Source organism: Mixophyes fleayi, chromosome 1, assembly GCF_038048845.1.
Source record: "Mixophyes fleayi isolate aMixFle1 chromosome 1, aMixFle1.hap1, whole genome shotgun sequence".
Taxonomy (NCBI): domain Eukaryota; kingdom Metazoa; phylum Chordata; class Amphibia; order Anura; family Limnodynastidae; genus Mixophyes; species Mixophyes fleayi.
Genome location: NC_134402.1, coordinates 384770711 through 384776972, shown reverse-complemented (window position 1 = coordinate 384776972; position 6262 = coordinate 384770711).

Below are 6262 nucleotides of genomic sequence, written 5' to 3'. Positions count from 1 at the left end.
TCATATAATGCAAAAAAAAAAGTTCCAAGATGGAATTGTCCTTGGGCCCTCACACCCACCCTTATGTTGTTGAAATAGGACATGCACACTTTAACAAACCAATCATTTCAGCGACAGGGCCTACCAAACAACTTTGGCTGAAATGATTGGTTTGTTTGGGCCCCCACACCAAAAAAGCTATTCATCTCTCCCTGTACAGACTAAACAGGCTCTACTGAGGCAAGATGTCATCCTCACCCTCAACCTCTGATTCCTCTCCCCCTACAGTGTGTACTTCCTCCTCATCACACATTATCAATTCGTCCCCGCTGGACTCCACAACCACAGTTCCCTCTGTACTATCTGGAGGGCAGTGCTGTACTTCATTGAGGAATTGATTATTCATTTTTATAAACATCATTTTTTCAACGTTATGAGGAAGCAACCTCCTTCGCCGCTCACTGACCAGGTTCCCCGCTGCACTAAAAACTCTTTCCGAGTACACACTGGAGGGGGGACAACTCAGGTAAAATAGAGCCAGTTTGTACAGGGGCTTCCAAACTGCCTTTTTTTCCTGCCAGTAACAATATGGACTGTCTGACATGTCTACTTGGATGGTGTCAGCAAAGTAATCATCCACAATTTTTTCTATTGTGACAGCATCCAGTGCAGCGAGAGTAGACATGTCTGCAATGGTTGGCAGGTCCTTCAGTCCGGACCAGATGTTATCAGCATCCCCGCCAGCGCCTCTTTTGGGAAAACTGAGCTTTTTCCTCGCAGCCATAGATGTGGAAGAAAATGAGGGTGGAGCTGTTGGCATGTCACGGTCCTCAGAGGACAATCTCCTGACCAGCAGGTCTTTGCACCGCTGTAGACTTGTGTCCGCCGGAAACAGAGACACAACATACGCTTTAAACCGAGGATCGAGCACGGTGGCCAGAATGTATTCCTCTGACTTTAAAAGAGTGACCACCCTCTGATCCTGGCAAAGCGTACGAAGGGCTACATCCACAAGAGCTACATGCTTGGTGTAATCGCAATGGCTTACCAGCTCCTCCCTCACTTTCTCCAGCTGCTTCTGCAACAGCCTGATCAGGGGAATGACCTGACTCAAACTGGCAGTGTCGGAACTGACTTCTCGTGTGGCAAGTTCAAATAGCTGCAGAACCTTGCACAACACGGAAATCAGTCTCCACTGCGCTTGACTGAGGCGCATCCCCACTCCTTTGCCTATGTCGTAGGTGGCTGTGTAGGCCTGAATGGCCTTTTGCTGCTCCTCCATCCTCTGCAGCATATAGAGGGTGGAGTTCCAGCGCGTCACAACCTCTTGTTTGAGGTGATGGCAGGGCAGGTTCATGCTTTTTTGATGTGCCTCTAGTCTGCGGTAGGCACTGGCTGAATGCCGAAAGTGTCCAGCAATTTTGCGCGCCACCGCAAGCATCTCCTGCACACCCCTATCACTCTTGAGGTAATGCTGCACCACCAAATTAATGGTGTGGGCAAAACATGGGACGTGCTGGAAATTGCCCATATTTAATGCCCGCACAATGTTACTGGCATTGTCTGACACCACAAATCCCCATGAGAGTCTAAGTGGGGTAAGCCACTGGGAGATAATTTCCCTCAGTTTCTCTAATATGTTGTCAGCGTTGTGCCTCTTATTAAAGCCTGTAATACACAATGTTGCCTGCCTTTGCACGAGCAGCCATTTTGTAGATGCTGCTACTGATGCAGCTGTTGCTGTTGCTGCGGAAGGGGATGCATCTACCCAGTGGGCTGTCACAGTCATATAGTCCTTCGTTTGCCCAGAACCACTTGTCCACATGTCCGTGGTTAAGTGGACAGTGGGTACAACCGCATTTTTTAGAGCACTGAGGACACTTGATCGTACTTCTCTGTTCATTTTTGGTATCGCCTGCCTAGTGAAGTGGAATCTCGACGGGATTTGGTATCGGGGACACAATACCTCCATCAACCCTCTAAATCCCACTCCACTGATGGCGGACACCGGGCGCACGTCTAACACCAACATTGCAGTTACAGCCGCAGTTATACGCTTTGCAATAGGGTGACTACTATCGTATTTTGTGGTCATGGCAAACGACTGTTGGACGGTCAATTGTTTTGTGAAAGACTTAGCGGTCTTACGACTTCCCCTCTGGAAGGATGACCGACTAACAGCAGCAACAGCAGCAGTGGCAGTAGTAGGCGTACCGCTGCAGGATTCCTCGGATGAATCCCGTATTGAGGAGGACTCAGTCTGGCTGCTGACTTGGGCTGCAGGACTGAATCTGATGGAGATTGTGGAGGAAGTTGACGAGGAGGGTGTTGCTGGTGTGTATCCAACTGGACCACGGGATTTAGGTGTCCCTGTACCGATGAGGGTCCTAGCCCAAGTTCCTGAACTAACCACTGAACTATGAAGGTTATTCAGGTGACGTATAAGGGAGGATGTTCCTAGGTGGGCAAGATCCTTACCCCTGCTTATTTGAGCTTTACATAAGCTACATATGGCCATACATTGGTTGTCTGGATTTGGATAAAAATAACTCCAGACCGAAGAGGTGCATTTTTTGGTCTTCTGACCAGGCATGACGATGGGCTTTTTCATCCCATGGACATCAGCTGTTTCCCCCCCTGGTGCCTCATTTACAATAACCACATCACCATCCTCATCATCAAGTTCCTCCACAGCACCAGCTACATCATCAATAGGCTCCTCCCGAGTCACCTCTTCCCGTACAGTGATGGGAAGGTCAGGCTTGACAACCACCAACACCCTTGGACTCGCCTTGAGGATATGTGATAATTTCTCTTTAGAAGGCAGAGTTGTTTGCTGTTTTGTTGCTGACAGCATAACTCTCTTCAATTTTTTGTAGGGGGGGGAGGAGGAGGAGGGATAAGATCCGTGGGTGAAGCTGAACCACTAGTCATGAACACGGGCCAGGGCCTAAGCCGTTCCTTGCCACTCCGTGTCGTAAATGGCATATTGGCAACTTTACGTTTCTCCTCAGATGATTTTAAGTTTCTCTTTTTGCTACTTTTTCTTAACTTGGGCTTTTTGGATTTTACATGCCCGGTACTACGAGATTGGGCATTGGGCTTGGAAGGCGACGTTGATGGCATTTCATCGTCTATGTCATGACTAGTGGCAGCAGCTTCAGCATTAGGAGGAAGTGGGTCTTGATCTTTCCCTACTTTATCCTCCAAATTTTTGGTCTTCATTATATGTAGCACAAGATACTGCAGAATGTGTGAACTTGGTAATATTGCAGTACCAATGGACTTATACTGCTGGATTGGTTTTGCAAATTTGGTTATAATTACTTTTTTTTAAAAAAAAAATTATTTTAATATTTTTTATAACTTTTTTTTTATTTTTTAAAAACTTGGGAATAATGGGGAAATAACTATGCCCTTAGAAGCACAGAGCACAGGACACAGCACCACTGGACTGAACAGGACACAGCACAGGACCCAGCAGCACTACGGAACTCAGCAGGACAGAGCACAGGACACAGCACCACTGGACTGATACTGCAGAATGTGTGAACTTTGTAATATTGCAGTACCACTGGACTTTTACTGCTGAATATGTGAACTTGGTAATATTGCAGTACCAATGGGCTTATACTGCTGGATTGGTTTTGTAAATTTGGTTATAATTATATTTTTTTTTAAAAAAAAAATTTTTTATTTTTTTTTTAACTTTTTTTTTATTTTTTAAAAACTTGGGAATAATGGGGAAATAACTATGCCCTTAGAAGCACAGAGCACAGGACACAGCACCACTGGACTGAACAGGACACAGCACAGGACCCAGCAGCACTACGGAACTCAGCAGGACAGAGCACAGGACACAGCACCACTGGACTGATACTGCAGAATGTGTGAACTTTGTAATATTGCAGTACCACTGGACTTTTACTGCTGAATGTGTGAACTTGGTAATATTGCAGTACCAATGGGCTTATACTGCTGGATTGGTTTTGTAAATTTGGTTATAATTATATATTTTTTTAAATTTATTTATTTATTTATTTTTTTTAACTTTTGTTTTATTTTTTAAAAACTTGGGAATAATGGGGAAATAACTATGCCCTTAGAAGCACAGAGCACAGGACACAGCACCACTGGACTGAACAGGACACAGCACAGGACCCAGCAGCACCACTGACCTCAGAAGGACAGAGCACAGGACACAGCACCACTGGACTGAGCACAGCACAGCACAGCACAGCACTGAACTGAACAGCACGAGATATAGCAGGACAGAGGACCACCTAACACACCCTCCCTCTACCCTGATCAATGCCCGAGTGAAGATGGCGGCGACTAGCGGGGAATTTATAGGATCCGAGTATCGCGAGATCCGACAACGGGATTATAAGTCAGAGCCTCAGTTTCAGATTTGAATTTGGCGCCAATACCCGGATCTGTCTCGGATCCGACTCGGATCGGCAACGTTCGGGTGGGCTCGGATTTCATAAATCCGAGTGCGCTCATCTCTAAAAAATACCCACTCTAATGTTACACCCGCAGTTTCAATTTTTAATAATAATCCAAATATCATAAATCCAATGGATACGGGCAGTCATTATGGATGCAGGTTCTGAAAGACATATTATAACTTATATTTATTAAAATAGCTCACCCGTTTATCACTTCTGATTTACCACAATTTGTTGATAGTTCTTTACTAAAATACATGATAAAATTACCATCATATCTAAAATAAACCATTCATATCATAAATACTCCCTGTATTACATTATAGAGTTCCAATTAGATTAGCATTTTTAAGTTGCTAGTCAGAAAATATTGGTTGAGCTCAGAATTGTTTGTTATTATCTATTGACTTTAATTTGTGTTATATTTATTTTCATTAAAATAAAGATAAGATTTGCATAAAGCAAAACACGGGTTTGTAGATCTCATGCTGCATATCTATTTGCGCTTTGGATACAATTCATAAACAAAAGTTTTTGGACAGTTTTGGAGTTGAGTCATGCTTGAAAGATTTTATTAATTAAACAATAATTTTTATAATTATATTTTCACTGCTAGACATAGTGGGCCTGATTCATCAAGGCACGTATTTGCCTTTTTTGAGCGTATCGTACGCAAAATCATTCTGCACATGCTCAGAACCGGGAGATACGTCCATGAACGCAGCCCTGTCTTCTGTGTCCACGAACACAAAGGACACTTACTAAAGCCTACGATTTAGGGAAGTGAACGGGGCGGTGAAGGGGAGTTTTGCCATAGTCAATGTACAGTAGGGGCGTGCCAAACTCTAGTGCACACAGCCACGTCCGAATCAAGCTCTGAGTGTCTCAAAGTTACTTGTTTTTCTGCCGTATCTCTTGCTCCAGCTAAAGGGCTAGTCTAAGTCTTGATCAGTAGTGATAACAGCTTCGAATGCATGCTATAACATGTGTTTGCTATCACGTGCAACTGTCTTGATGAGTCAGGCCCAGCATTTGTTAAGCTGTTTTTGTATATCATCATTTTTGTTGAGAATATCCACCTTTGCTAAGATAATTGGTTCATGCCAATTATTATATTTTATTATCCAGCTGTCATTTGAAAAGCAGTATTTTTAGTATATCAGAGAGTCAATTTCCTCAGATACAAAGGAATTGTACCAAGCTATGTGAATATAAAAAAACGCAATGACTCCACTGCTTTGTTTTAAAATCTATTTTTAAGCAACAATGAATGGATTTTTAAATCTATTGTCCACAAACATTGTCTACTCTTTTTTTGCATTGTCTTTTGTGAGATATGTGCGTTCTGTTGTGAAGTTATTGCACAAACATATGTGTGCATTCCTCATTCTGTCTATGTATGGAAAGTACTGGGTCCTTTAATCTGATATGGGCAGAACTACGCAAAAGTTGCATGCTTTTAAATATGCAAATTATACATTCAGACTGGAATCAGTAAATTACTATATTTGATTTTCTGACTAATAACGCTGATTTTCTCTGCTGTAGTAATTTTACAACTTTATTTTGATTTTCACATAGAACAATATAAGTAGTAACAGCATTAGGTAGGTACACATAGGTTTATGTGCAAAAGGTTTGGGAATATGCCAGCGTGTTGTTGAAGGAAGAAAGGTGAAGGTTGATGATGAGGAAACAATGGGATGGGGGGGGGGCTGCAAGGCAACTCCAAGCACCCTGGCAAGCTTGGGGTGGATAAACATAGGAATTAGGAGAACCATCAGATTTCGGTAGGTAGGAATTGAGATGGCACAGTGGTGTAATTGCATACA